The sequence below is a fragment of the Canis aureus genome, chromosome 1 (genome assembly GCF_053574225.1).
Source record: "Canis aureus isolate CA01 chromosome 1, VMU_Caureus_v.1.0, whole genome shotgun sequence".
NCBI classification, from domain to species: domain Eukaryota; kingdom Metazoa; phylum Chordata; class Mammalia; order Carnivora; family Canidae; genus Canis; species Canis aureus.
This window is the reverse complement of record NC_135611.1, coordinates 31531907-31546645: the sequence shown is the minus strand read 5'-3', so window position 1 is coordinate 31546645 and position 14739 is coordinate 31531907. Positions and strand designations below refer to the sequence as shown.

The 14739-nt window shown below is 37.4% G+C and overlaps 1 protein-coding gene across 29 annotated transcripts in view; it reads left to right on the top strand.

Moving 5' to 3' along the window:
• Nucleotides 1-14739, top strand: part of LOC144312166 (uncharacterized) — a 165836-nt gene that overhangs the window by 16280 nt on the left and 134817 nt on the right. The window contains exon 1 of one of the 29 annotated variants that reach the window (XR_013377715.1): nt 292-609. The exons of 27 other annotated variants lie outside the window; for them this stretch is intronic. The gene's annotated coding sequence lies outside the window, so the exon portion shown is untranslated. Of the gene's footprint in view, nt 1-291; nt 610-5194; nt 5585-14739 lie in introns of those variants that run through there. One more of the 29 variants, XR_013377707.1, reaches the window with a different exon arrangement.

The following is a 14739-nucleotide window of genomic DNA, read 5'->3' as shown; positions in this document are numbered from 1 at the left end:
TGCTTAACGACCCCGGGCCGAGCCCGTAAATGCGATTTTATTACAATTAAGAGCTACTGTGTTCAGGCCGTAGACATATGTTAATCTCTCACCTTCACTACAATTCTAAGGGTTTTAATCCCCGTTTTAGAGATGAGGACTCTGACACTCAGAAAGACTAATAAATCCACGTCTCTCTGTCACCAAGACAGTTCTTCCGCTCTACATATTTCTTCCTGAGAAGGAATTGTGAATTGTGAGAGACGAACTATCCTAAATGAGGGGACAGATCCATATTTCATTCCCTAGTCTGGTGGATATCGTTTCCCGTGTGGTGGTAGGGTGGGGGAGGTTTTAGGTTTGTACATCTTTAGAGACTCTGGATAGTTTTAGGTTTTTAGATCTTATAGACTCCGAATAGTACCACATATTTATACTGAATTTGTTAATGAGGAAACTGTATCTAGAGACTGATATCAATATATCAATTCTAGAAAGGCAGAGCAAAGTAGAAGTCAAGTATTCTAGTTTGGGATGTTTTGCCACCGCTACTCCTTACATTTTTAAAGATTCAGAAATGTTTTAAAAAGAAAGACTAAGTGAACATCCATGTATCCACCATCCAGAATGGTATGATGTTAAATTTTTTCATTTTATATTTTTTAATGAAAGAAATAGAACATTACAGATTAAGTGGGTGCCCCTATTCCCAGTACCACTCTACTTCCCTTGTGAGAGGCATGGTCTTAAAGTTGATAAGCAGCTTGCTAATCTAGGTTTGAATGCTTTCACTATTACTATATATTTATAAGCAATATATAGTATGACTGGGCTTTTGAAGATTCACATGAATGTTATTATATTTTGTGTATTGATCGACAACTTGGCTTTTTCATCTAACTGTTTTTGATAGCTATCCACATTGATACATCTGTCTAGACTTCATCTGGTTGGCTGTATAGTATTGTGTCAAAGAAGTTTCTCACACATTATTTGGAAATTCCTACAGTGATGGATACATTTAGGTTGTTTCCCATTTTTCACCATTACAAACAGTGTTGTAGGGTACAGTATTCTCGATATCTTTTCTCAATGTCTCTTAACTAATCTCTGAGTTATTTTATCTGTATGAGCAGAGCTTGCAAACTGTTGATTCACATGCTATTCTAATTTTTCAAATTGGTTGCTAACAGCTAAAATGGAACTAATAAAAAAAAATGGATGTCATCCCATTCATTTGGCATTCTAATAATAATGGGAAGATCTGACCACACTAGATCTACACTGTAGCCTGGCAGCAATAAGTCAAGCAGACGAGCACTGTTTCCTGTGCTCTCTAGTTTTTCCCTAAGTCCTTCTGCTTTTAGTACTCGTCTGAGCCCTGTCGTATTTGCATTTGCAACCCCTAATATAATGTAGGGATGCAAGAAGGTATCCTTACATGTGTACATATTTCAGGTCTTCAAAGTTCTGTATCGAGTCCCTATTTTGGCCAGACACTATTGTAGGAGGTCAGAGGGCATCTATAAACAAGTATTGGACAAGAGCCCTATAGTGAGAGATCTTACAGTCTTGATAAAGGAGATGGTCAATAAATTAGTAAACAAGAAAGTTTAGTTAATGAAAAGTGGTCTGAAATAAAAGCTTAAGTTCACAGGGTGTTACTGCAAGGTGTGGGGTACTGAAGAGGGAGTGTAAGGCCCTTCTGAAAAAGCAACTTTAGGAGTTGAGATATGAATGAAGTAGAGAAGCCAGCCATGGAATGATCTAGAGGAAGAACATCCTTCAGCAAAATATATGGTTAAACCACAGGTCTTTAGGCACAAACAAGATTGACAAATTTGAGGAAGCAAGCGGTCTGTGTGGCAAATTGTACTGATTTAGAGACAGAGTGCATGAGATAGAGCCACAGTGGTACAGTTTACAGTGCGATTTCTTTTTTTAATTTGAATTTTATTTTTTAAGTTTAATTTTTTATTTAAATTCAGTTAATTAACATATAGTGTATTATTAATTTCAGAGGTAGAGTTCAGTGATTCATCAGTTGTATGTAACACCCAGTCCTTATTACATCACGTGCTCTCCTTAATGCCCATCATCCAGTTACCCTGTCCACTCTCCTCCAGTGACCCTCAGTTTGTCTCCTATGAGTAAGAAAGAGTCTTTTAGGGTTTGTCTCCCTCTTTGTTTTTGTCTTGTTTTATTTCATCGTCCCTTCCCCTATGCTCCTCTGTTTTATTTCTTAAATTCCACATATGAGTGAGATCATATAATGATTGTCTTTCTCTGACTGACTTATTTTGCTTAGCATAATACCCTCTAATTCCATCTACATTGTTGTAGGTGGTAATATTTCATTTTTTAATGGCTGAGTAATATTCCATCATGTATGTGTATGTGTGTGTGTGTGTGTGTGTGTGTGTGTATATATATCACATCTTCTTTATCCATTCATCTATTGATGGACATCTGGCCCCTTTCCAGAGTTTGGCTATTGTGGACATTGCTGTTATAAACATTGGGGTGCCTGTGCTCTATCAAAACACTATTTTTGTATCCTTTGGTTAAATACATGATAGTGCAATTGTTAGGTGGTAGGGTAGCTCTATTTTTAACTTTTTAAGGAATCTCCATACTGTTTTCCAGAGTGGCTGTACCAGTTTGGCGTGTGATTCTTTTACTTGAAATCTAGAGTTCTTCTTTGAAAGAAATTTTGTTCTTTGAGATTTATTAGAATTTTCTTTAAACTGCAAAAATCCCTCCTTTGGATTAATTGTTAAATAGACACCTTGTATAAATTACTCTAACCAGATGCTTTCTTCCTAAGGGCAATATGCAAAGCATAAGAGCTTTGATCATCAACAATCTCTAGCCCCACCACTAATATACTCTATAGCATAGATAGGCAGGAGGAGTGCTGTTGGTGAATCTCCTGGTAGTGATGGTTATACCAGTGTTCAGGTTCACAGACTCTAGACTTACAAGTCAGAAACTCTTGGGAACTCAGGAATCACTGTTTTTAAAAAAATTTTTCTTACAGAAAATTTCAAACAGATTTCAAAGAAAATAGAATAGTACCTGTTATCTACCTATTGACTCATGACCAATCTTATTTTTTCCTCCTACATTTTTTCCTCTTCTCTATTATATTGAAGCAAATCTCAGACATCATTTAATCCATAATATTTCAGTATATATTTCTAAAAGAGAAAAAAACTTAACCAGAATATCACTGTTATTCCTGAAATAGTAATAATTACTTAATATTATTAAATATCCAGTCAGTCTTCAAATTTCCAATAGCATCATAAATGTCATTCATCACTTTTTTCCACATTTCATTTGAATCAGGAATATTTTTTTAAGTCCTCAGGTGATGAATGGATTTGGAAGCCAGTGTTTTTTACATCCTCGTTTCTTCAGACACAAACATGCGTTGTCCTTCCCCTTGAGAAGGTCACATTCTAAAGGAAAAGGCAGATATCTCAACCCAAAGCAAATTTCTACTCTACCTCAGTGCCTGGAAAAAGAGTAATCCCTTGGTTGTGCCTGTACTTCTAAGATGGAAGAGGTTTTTTATTTTGTTTTGTTTTCGTTTGGAAGCCTGTTCATTTGCTAAGTGTTTCTCCCCCTACTTTTCCTGCCATATCAGAATGCCTAGGCTGGGATAGGTCAGACTCAATGCTTCTTTGCATGCTTTGCTCAGGAAACATCTAATAACAAAGTCCTAAAACATAAATGAGCTCACCATATTCATGAAACTGAAAGAATGCCAAGGTACTAGTCTACCCTAAAATGTTCGTGTTAAGTAAGCATTAGTGAAAGGCTCAAAACTAAACATAGAGATGCTTATAATTGTATTTTACTGGTAGCTGCTTTGGAAAAACAAAGGGTAAATAACAGACCTGACCAATTACAAAGACTTAGACATTTACAGAATTCTTACATATATGGTCTTTTTTTTTTTTTTTTAAGATTTTATTTGTTTATTCATGAGAGACAGAGAGAGAGAGGCAGAGACACAGGCAGAGGGAGAAGCAGGCTCCATGCAGGAAGCCTGACATTGGGACTCAATCCTGGGTATCCAGGATCAGGCCCTGGGCTGAAGGTGGCGCTAAACCGCTGAGCCACCCAGGCTGCCCCATATATGGTCTTTGATTTTTTTGTTTTCTTCATTAGATCATAAGTTCCTTGAGAGCAGATATGTTTTGATTTTGTATCTTAAGCACATTGTGTAGAATGTGACATAAAGTAGATAATAAATGTATGTGTTGTGAATTGATAAAGTTCTCTAATTTTATTTTTGAAAGTGAAGTGATTTCTACAATCCCTATTTAAACTCCATAATCCAAAGATCAAGGCCTAGTCACAGTGCCAATCAGATAACATCCCTAATGCCCAGGCAAATCATCTCTTTTAGCTGGGCAATTTGTGTTTTGGTACACCAGCCTTCATAACAAAGAGATCTGATGACGAAACTAATCCAAAAGTTTAGGGAAATTGTTAATTGAGTAATTCTTTTTCAACTTAATATTTGGGATAGTTTTAGTTTATGATTTTACAAAATGTTTTAATGCAATTTCATATTCACACTTCCTTTTTAAGGCCAAGAGTAGTTAACAGGATTAGGGAATGATTATCAGCAAGATATTAGCAAGAGCACAATTCATCTTTCTAACATCTTTTCTCCAAGTTCTTGTCATAGGAACACTTCAGCTTTAGGAGAAGGCTTGTGTTATAGGCTTAACCAGAAAACAAAGTATACCATGGACCAGGAAGTTAGCTGTACTGCATGACAACACTTCCATCAGTTTTCTGTCCTTTGTTGAACTTTAAGTTTAGTAGTATTACCAAAGAGTACCACAAGGCTAGTAAGAAATGCTTGTAGGGATAGCTTACGGTATGGAAGAGAAAGTAGAAGGTGGGGAGGGAGGGAAGGAGGCAGGGAGGAAGGGAAGGGTAGAAGGGGCCCTCATAACACCTTATTTATATCTCTATCTAACAAGGAAATTTTAAAGTGTTATTTAAAACCTAAATTGCTACCACTCTGTCTTTTAAGAGTTGTCATAGTTCCTGTCAAGGAGAAATAAATCTTACATAGGGAGGGAAAGGGGATGAAACTCTAGGCAGATGGCCCATTGTGTGTCATAATATAGCAATGAGAGTTGGATATGCACAAGTGGGCAGGAGGTTGAGTTTGAGGACATGAAACTGAGAAAATTGAATTGTTCTATGTAATAAAGTGGGAAGAATTGTTCACTGTGGTAGAGGGTAGAGGTCGGGAAATATTGAGAAACAGGACAGCAAAGAAAGCAGCAAAGTGAGAAAGGAGATCAAAGTGGTAAGAGGGAGAGGACTTTAAAAAGGTCAGTGAAGTCTATTGTCCAATTTGTAATTGCAGAGTTGCTGTAATTACACAGACACATACACGTCTTCCATGCTTCCACACTTCAAGATAAATCCCCTTCAAGCTCAAAGCTTTCTATGAATTAATCATTATGAAAATCAAGGAAAACGCATTGTATTCTGCATTTTTGGAGATTCATGGAGAACAAGAGCAATATGTGTGTAACAGTAGAGTGATCTATAAACTCCATTATTTCAGGTGAGGCAGATTAGAGTCGGAGGTGATTGGGAAAATTACAAACCATGGTCTATGCTATATATAATCTTAGAAAAAGGAAAAGAGATGAGTTTGTCACTACATAAAGACAAGTATTATATTCAATTTTGCTTCACTCTATTTTTTTTAAGATTTTATTTATTTATTTATTTGAGAGAGAGAGAGAGTGGGCTCATGGGCACAAGTAGGGGAGTGAGGGAGGGGGCAGAGGGAGAAGGAGAGACTATGAAGCAGACTCCATGCTGAGCCCCATGCCTGTCTCAGGGCTCAATATCACAACCCTGAGATCATGACCTGAACCAAAACCAGGAGTCGGTTGCCCAACTGACTGAGCCACCAGGTACCCTTCAATTTCAGTTTAAAGGGTAGGGGTACATGAGATGACACCTAATAATATGCTGGGCTCTCCTACTAGTCTGTTAGCTACTCAAGGAAGGAACTAAGTTTTATACATCTTTATGTTCCCAAAGCCTAGCCTAGTGTCTGGCATACAATGGAAGATTAGAAAATATTCACTAAATTAATGAATAAATGAGGAAAAAACCGGACCCATATGATGGCAAGTGGCAGATGGAATTATTATTAAATTAAGTGTCACCGTAACTCAGATTACTTTCAAGAATTAGAATTAAGATTGATTCTTAGTCATACTGGCCTCTGATCTCCAGGTGGCAGTATTATCTCATGTTAAATTGTTTTGATACCCGATTCCATTTAACTTTTGAGAACCTAAATGAATTAAAAATCCAATTCTTAGTTTATTTCTATAATTGCACAGAGCCAAAGAAGAAATAAAATATAATTACATAAGATTATGGACTTTCCCCCCAATTTCAACATAAATAAAAATTACTGGTAGTTCCCTAATTTAAGCAGTTTCCAAAATATTGACAATAAGTACAAATTTGGGTACTTTGTTTATGAAACACATATATTCCTTCAAAGTATGAAAATGTGGGGGGTGGGTATGGGAGGAAGAACAGGCCATGGAGAGAGAAAGTGAGTGAATAGTAATATGTCTAGAAAGAAATCATTGCCTAACAAATAGGGTGACCAGATTAAATGCAAGATGATCAGTTAAATGTGAATTTCAGATATATAAAGAATACTTTATTTGTATAAGTTGCATGCAATATTTGGGACATCCTGATACTAAATATTCCTCATCTGAAAATCACCTTCAACTGGTCATCGTGCATTTTTCTTTCCTGCATTTTTCTTTGATAAATCTGGCAGTCTTACCAACAAATATACTGTTGTTTTTAATTCCAAAATAAGCATAACTTTACCAGGTCTGCCAGACACCGTGGTGTTTCCTTATTTGGAGAGATGGAAAGGAAGTAACTGGTAGGATCAGCTTCCTTGTTGTAAGTCCAACCTTCTGCTCATTGTACGCTGCCGGCTACCCATGAAGAGCAGAGTTCTTTAGCTGAGTAACTTATTTTCAGGAAACTGACCCCTCAGGCAAGTGCAGATGGTATAGTCTGAAGAGACTATTTTATACAAACACAGTGTTTTTTTTAGCATTTGTGAATCTGATTGTAAAAACCAAGCTCTGTGAATAAGCAAGGAGATCCTAGATCCCTTCACCTCTGATTTATATTTTTCAGAGATACTCATACATACCAGCTATGTCAATAGAAAAAAAATTAATTATTTATGAAATAAGCCCTATTTCAAAAAAGTAAAGAATTTTCTGGTAAATTAAATCATATGTCATAGTTTTATGCACATTTGCATTTTTTAAGAAAGATTTTATTTATTTGAGAAAGAGCACACTCACACATGAGCAAGGGGAGTGACAGAGGGGAGAAGGAGAGAGAGAATCTCAAGCAGATTCCCCACTGAGTGTGGAGGCCAGTGTGGGGCTCAATCAGGTCAAGACTTGAGCCTTTACCTACTGAGCCACCTAGGTGCCCCACACATTTGCATTTTTAATGTATGCATTCCTTCTCTTCCAGATAAAGTGCTCTTCAAAAGTTCATTTGCAGATATTTCTGAATTCAAAACAAGCTTTCCATAGGAACATTATTATATTAGTCAGATCTTCAGGTTACCTAGTAAAAATGTATTTAATTGGTTATATGACTGAAACACTATTTGTGGTTAAATTCTCTTTAAAGGTTGATGTAATAAAAGTATTTTAAAGAGCAAGAATTAGGAAAAGTTTTTAAAGTTTTGAATATTCATATTTGAGAAAATATCAATGGCTCATATTTATTTTGCTCTCACTCTGTGCAAGAAGCCATTCTAAAAGCTTTAAATGAATGAACTCATTTAATCCTCATAATAACCATAGGAGGCAGATTCCATATGATCCCACTTCACAGATGAGGAAACTGGAACAAAGGATAGATAGCTGCCCAGAGTCACACAGCTACTAGATAGTAGGCCTGGGATTTGAGGCAGCCAGTAGCCACTTTAACCACTGTCCCTCACAGTTACATTAATTTAAAATAAAGAGGTAAAGGAATTGTCTGAGAAGGTTTTGAAGGTGACACCTCTCTGATCACTGTCTGGGGTAGTACACAGTATGGTTCACTAAGCCTAGAAAAGTTCAAAGTAAATGGCAGGTCTCTTCTTAATTTCAGTGCAGTATGAATACCACTTTGGTGGTTACTAACCATCATGGAGTTATTTGAGAGGTTATAAATGGAATTAAAGATGTCAGAAAGAGGAAGAAAGGTTTACCAGAGGTAACTGGATAAGAGTCAATGAGAAGCAGAAGTGGATTAGACAGTACTTGTATGTGGGGTATGAGGAAGAGATTTATGGGATGAAGACCAGTTATTGAGCTGAGACTCAACAAGAAGACTAACAAGGAGAAGAATTTGACTTTGCATGATTATCTACATGAATAGGGAAGGAGAGGTGGGAGGGATATTGCCCCACATCAGTGTTAATTCTATTTAACTTGTTTAGATTTGTGATGTCCTGACATAGTTCTTGTGTCCCCCAGTTGTGGCCGGAGTGGACTTGCTAAAGACCCCTGCTCAGGGTGGTGGTCTTTCATGTGCTGAAGGCAGAATCAAACAATTCCCGATTGGCTGCCTTTAGACACTTTAGACACTCTGACTACCCTTTACCTTTTCCCAAAGAGATAAGAGATAGTGAGGGTGGAGGGGAAGAGCCCCAAACTCACTGTCTAGGGAACAGGGTTCTGACTCTTCTACCGAACTAGCTCTCTAACCTTTGGTCCCTGTTTCCTAAGCTGTGAAAAATGGTCATGATATTACCCACTTCATGTTGTAAGCACCTGGCAAATATTAGCTCTGGTCCCATTTAATCTTCACGACCATATGAGGTGTCACTCCTATTTTTCAATTAGGGAAAAGGAGGCTCAGAGAGGTGAAAGTCCTTTGAAAGCATAAAAGGGTGGCCACCAGAGTGGTGGAGATAGGCACCCCTGTTGTTTAGTGCCAATGCTGTTGGTCTTGCCTTTGCTGTGCTGTCTGCAGTAGAAAAGGAAATCACTGGAATGAAATCGTTTGCAGCATTAATCCAGAGTGAACATTTTAAAAGCCTTTTGCTACTACAGTCCTAATAAATAGTAAAAAAAAAATAATAATAATAAGTAAAACCTAGAAATGTATTTTCCTAGGATAACAAAAATCGTGAGGTTTTTTTAACAGAAAATATAAAGTTTATACACATTCAAAAAGCTTTCAAATTATGATTAAGTACACACTTGTAGCGTTCATTCATTATAGTGATTTTTATTTAAAATTTATTCTTTACTGAGTGAGTAGTGCAAACTTATTCATTCAACATGTATTATTGAGCATCTACTTACTCTATGCCATGTATTTTCTAGGCTAAGTGAACAATACAGACAAAAATCCCTGTTCTCATGGACCTTATATTTCAAATGTGACCATGGCCGATTATGTATGAATTAACCAAATCATTGTTATAGAATAGAAAGGGATGAGTGTTAGGGGAAAAGATTGAGCTGGGAAAGGGAATAGGGATGTGGGTGGGTGGTTGCAATTTTAGACCAGACATTCCAGGAAGGCCTAATTGGGCAGGTGAGTTTTGAGCAAAGATGTGAAGGAAAGGATGAAACCGATCTTGATAATATCCATGGTCAGAGCAGAGGAAGGACCAGCACCATGGCATGAGATGGAAGCATGCCCTGTGTGTGAAAACTAGTAAGGAGGCCAGACTGGCTGGAAGGGGATGAGCAAGGAAAAGAGTGAGAAGTGGTGAGGTGAGAGAGCAAGGCAATGTGTGTGGGAGAGTGGGAAGAACTGGGCCAATTACATGGGGCCTTGTAGGCCATTTTAAGGGTTTGGGCTTTTTCTCTTTGAGAAGTAGAAGCACCTGGAGAGTTTTGAGCAGAGGAGTGACATGATCAGGTCTATATTTTGATAGATCACTACATCATGCTGCTGTTGGGGATAGACTGTAGAGGGTAATGGGGAGACACAAGGAGGCCAGTTTGGAGAGTGTTGAGGTGATCCGTGTGAGAGATGTTGGTGCCTGGACCAGGGTGGCAGTTGTGAAGGAGGTGAGAAGTGGTCAAAACCCAGATTCATTTTGAAGATAAAACTAGCAAGATTTACTGAGAGATTGGGTGAAGGCTGTAAGAAATACATCAGGAATGACTCCCCCATCTTTAGCCTGAGCAACTGCAAGGATTTTCCATAGACTAAGATGGGAAGACTTGTGTGTTGGAAGTGTGTGGGAGGGGGCAGGAAGTCAACTTTTGGTTGTGTTATGTTTGAGATGATGTTTAGACGTCCCAAGTAGAGATATTGAATAAACATTGTATATAATATTAAAGTCTGAAGCCAGATCTTGCCTGCAAATATAAATTTGTCCGGCATATTATTGATATTTAAAACCATGAGGTTCCATGAGATCACCAAAAAAATGCAGGCAGAGAAAATTACTAAGGACTGAGCTCTGGGAAAGAGGAGGAACCAGCAAAATTAAAAAATGGAAACAGAAAAAGACTAGAAATGGAGAAAATAAATATCTACAGTATGTGTACCACTCTCATTTTGGCATGTATCATTCCAGACCTTTGTTCCTTGTATGTATATGCCTTCCTTTTCTAAAAATTAGTCTTAGGGGCGCCTGGGTGGCTCAATCTGTTGGGCATCTACCTTTGGATTGTGATCCTGGGGTCCTGGGATTGAGCCCCGCGTGGCACCTTGCTCAGTGGGGAGTCTCCCTCTCCCTCTGCTCCTCATACCACTTATGTGCTTGATCTCTCTCTCTCTCTCTCTCAAATAAATAAATCCTTTTAAAAAAGTTAGTCTTAGAAATCTATTCTAAAATATCACTTTACAGAGCTCTTTAAAAATAAATTTTGAGTAGATTAATGTATGTATGTGGTATCAAGGCCAAATGTAGTGAAAGTTGTATAATGAAAAGGAGCTCTCCTTTCCAGAGACAGCCTGTGTTATGGATTCCATCTCATGCAGATATAAGTATATGAATATTGGTATGTGCAAACAGATGTATTTTCCCTCCACACATAGAATATGCACATTGCTCTGCAACTTTCTTTTTTCACTTAATGTATCTTAGACTGTGTTCCATGTTGACATATACAGAGCTGCCACTTTCTAAATACAGTAGTATATTAACAGCTGATTAATGTGATAGCTGCCTAGATTATTTTAGTCAAAACTGTCATTAAAAAAAAAAAAAAACTGTCAAGAGAATGTGCCCTGAGGACCCCCACCCCAACTCCAGGGTCAGGCAGAGCTTTCATTCTGTCTCCCCTTTTACAATGTTTTTCCTTCAGATCATTCATTTCTCGGTTTCTTCTTTTTCTCCTTATGGAAACATATCTACTACAAATTGCATCCTCCCACAGTTTTTCTTGTTTTTGTTGTTGTTTTTGTTTTTGTTTTTCCTGAGAAAACATAGCTGTTCATTCACTAAATATTTAAGGGTTTTCTACGTCTTTGGAAAATAATGTGAGCTAGAGGACAGAGTCTACAGGAGCTCATGCCTAAGAGAGATGCAGGCCTGTAAACGAGTCATTACAATGCCACATTATACATGCAGTAACATAGATAGGAATGGAATGCTTTGGAAACATGGGGAGGGAAAAGGGGGGGACTAACTTGGCATAAAAGGTGATGCCACTGTAAGACAGATAACCAGAAGTACAAGATATATGGCCAAACAAAATGGTTTCTGCCCTCAGGCTTAAGATAAGCAACAAATTCTCTGGCCTGGGTGAGCAGGCCCTTTATGACCTGGCTCTAGAAGGTTGGCTTCCTTCCCTCAGCCCCTACATGCCCCTCTGTCCTTGGGACTGTTTCCTTGGCCTAGAATGGCCTTCCATATCTTCCACCTCTCAGGAGCTCAGTATTCATGGTGATAGCATCATCATGAGAATGAGAAGAGCCAAATAACCAATAAAAATCATTTTAGTAGCTAAAACCTATTAATGCACACATTTACAGTATCATCTAATCCTTTTAACAACTGTATGAGACAGGTACTGTGTTAACTCTATTTTAAAATGAGGATTAAGGGTGAAAGATATTAAATAGACTACCGAAGTCACACAGCTAGTCCGTAGTGCAGCAAGGATTTTTACCTAGCTCTAGCTAATCCTAGAGCCCACCTCTTAACTTCTGTTGCTGCTCAGGATTAACTCTTTAGTAAAATAATTCTGCAACTTAAATATCTTAAACAAAAATGTCCTCATCTGTACTCCAGTAGCTTTATCCCCTTACTTATTAATATAATACCTATTACAATTACTTTGTACTTTTATTTTTCTAAGTAGCAAAAGTTAGGTCTACTATAGAAAATTTAAAAATGCAAATAAGCAAGATAAAAAAAAAACTAAGGAAGTTATTACCCATAGTCCCACATTCTGGGGGGGGAAACAATTTTAATCAACAGAGTTCATCCTGTATGATTCCATGTATATGGATTCTAGAAAAGGCAAAGGGAAAAATGACAGTGGTTGCCAGAGGGTTTGGCTACAAAGGGTATTAGGGCTGATAGAAATGTCCTGTATCTTGATTAAAGTGGTAGTTACATGACTATGTATATTAAAATGATCAGAATTACACACTAAAAGAAGTGCATTTTACTGTTATAAATTATACCTCGATATATCTGACTGAAAAAAATTAACACCTTGAGGTATATCTTTCCTCACTTTTTCCTATGCATATGTGATAAATATCTATCCGTAAAACTGATTTATTTTTTACTAATATATTTTATTTTTGAGAACATTGTGGATTTACAGAAAAATTGCAAAGTTCTCAAATCATCCCTCAGGTTATTAACATGTTACATTAATATGACACATTTGTTGTAATTAATGAGCTACTATTAATACCTTTATTTTAACTAAAGTTCACAGATTATTCAGATATCCTTAGTTTTTACCAAGAGTGTCCTTTCTCTGTTGCAGGATCCTATCCAGGATATCATATTACATTTATTTGTCATGTCACCTGAGGCCCCTCTTGGTTCTGACAGTGTCTCAGACTTCCTTGTTTTGATGGCCTTGACAGTTTTGAAGTACTGATCAGACATACTGTAAGATGTCTCACTGTTGGAGTTTGATGTTTTCTCATGATTAGGCTGGGGTCACAGGTTTGGCAGGGGAAGATCACAGAGGCTAAGTGCCTTTTTTATCACATCGGTATGATGCTTTTTCACCTACTTTTCACTCAAAAATATATCAAAAGCATATTTTTTATTCACTGAATAAATCTGTAGCTTATACTGTTGAATGGATGTAGCAAAATTCATGTAACCAATCTCCTATTATTGGGCACTAGAGTATTTTACTATTACAACAAGTGCTTCACTGTATATATTTGTGCAAACGTCTTTGCAAACTTGCTGGTGATTTCCTTAGAATAAATCCTGAGCTCTGAGGATCTGCTGAGGTGAACTGTATTCACTTGTTGTTTAAGATTTTTGACACAGAATGCCACAGTGTCCTCCAGAAGACTTGTTACCAATTCCAGCTTCTGGCAAAGGTGTTTCAGTGCTCTGTGTCTTTATGTTCTAGCTACTGCTGGATATTATTCTTTTCAACCTGTGTCTGGTGTAGTCAAAATGTATCATGTTGCATTGTGTTTGTTTTCCTGTTGGTGTCTTCTGCCAGACAAGGAGCTCCTAAAGGAAAAAGACTATATCCTATTCATTTTCCGATACCCACAGTCTAAGTTACAGCCTGAAAGAAACAGGCATGCTGCAGAAGGAGGGCAGAGGGCAGGCTGGAATCCACCTGCGACGATTGTGTGATCTGACAAGAGAATCCACGCTGAGGAGAGTGTTTTCACCATCACTGGGTGCAACTGTATATCCTGGGCCCATGCCCTATATGCATTATGTAACCTAAAGGCGTGGCTCTAATAGTGCGAGCTTCAGAGCAGGTAGGAGAGAAACCAACACCAGCTCGAAAGAAGGTAAACAGGATCTTGCTGTTTTCCTCAAATAACAAGCGTGATGGCTGGGGATTTATTTTACCAACTCTGAAAAGGAGGATCACTTGATAGTTCTTTTAAGTTGTAATGCCACTAATACATTCCCGTATCACAGCTTTTTGAAAATATTGAATATATTTGTGAGTTCCAGATCTTTTTCTTTTAGTCAATACCATCTTATATTTGGTGCCTTGTGTATCAGTTTTAACTGCCAAAAATTTAATTTTTTTCTGTACACTTCTCTGATATTTTATTTGCATCCTTTCTTGTAAAACCTTGAATTTCTCTACTTTCTCATACTTTGCTCTCCTCAAATCTCAGTGTCACTTTTTTTTAAATAAATTTATTTTTTATTGGTGTTCAATTTGCCAACATATAGAATAACACCCAGTGCTCATTCCATCAAGTACCCCCCTCAGTGCCCGTCACCCAGTCACCCCCACCCCCCGTCGGTGTCACTTTTAAATGTATTGTATAACCATACTGATAAAAACTGTTGTTTCAATTTGTCCCTGGAAGAGGACACTATAGAAAAGGAAAAAGAAACATTTTTTTCATATTAAATATATATTTTTTTGTTTTCTAGTTTTGTGAGGTTGACTCACTGTTTATTAGAGTCCGAAAAAAGAAAAATGTTTTTGAGCCCTGTTTGTAACTCAGCAGACTTTTAAAGTTAAATTTTTCAATTTTCAGTGGGAGATTTTCTCAAGG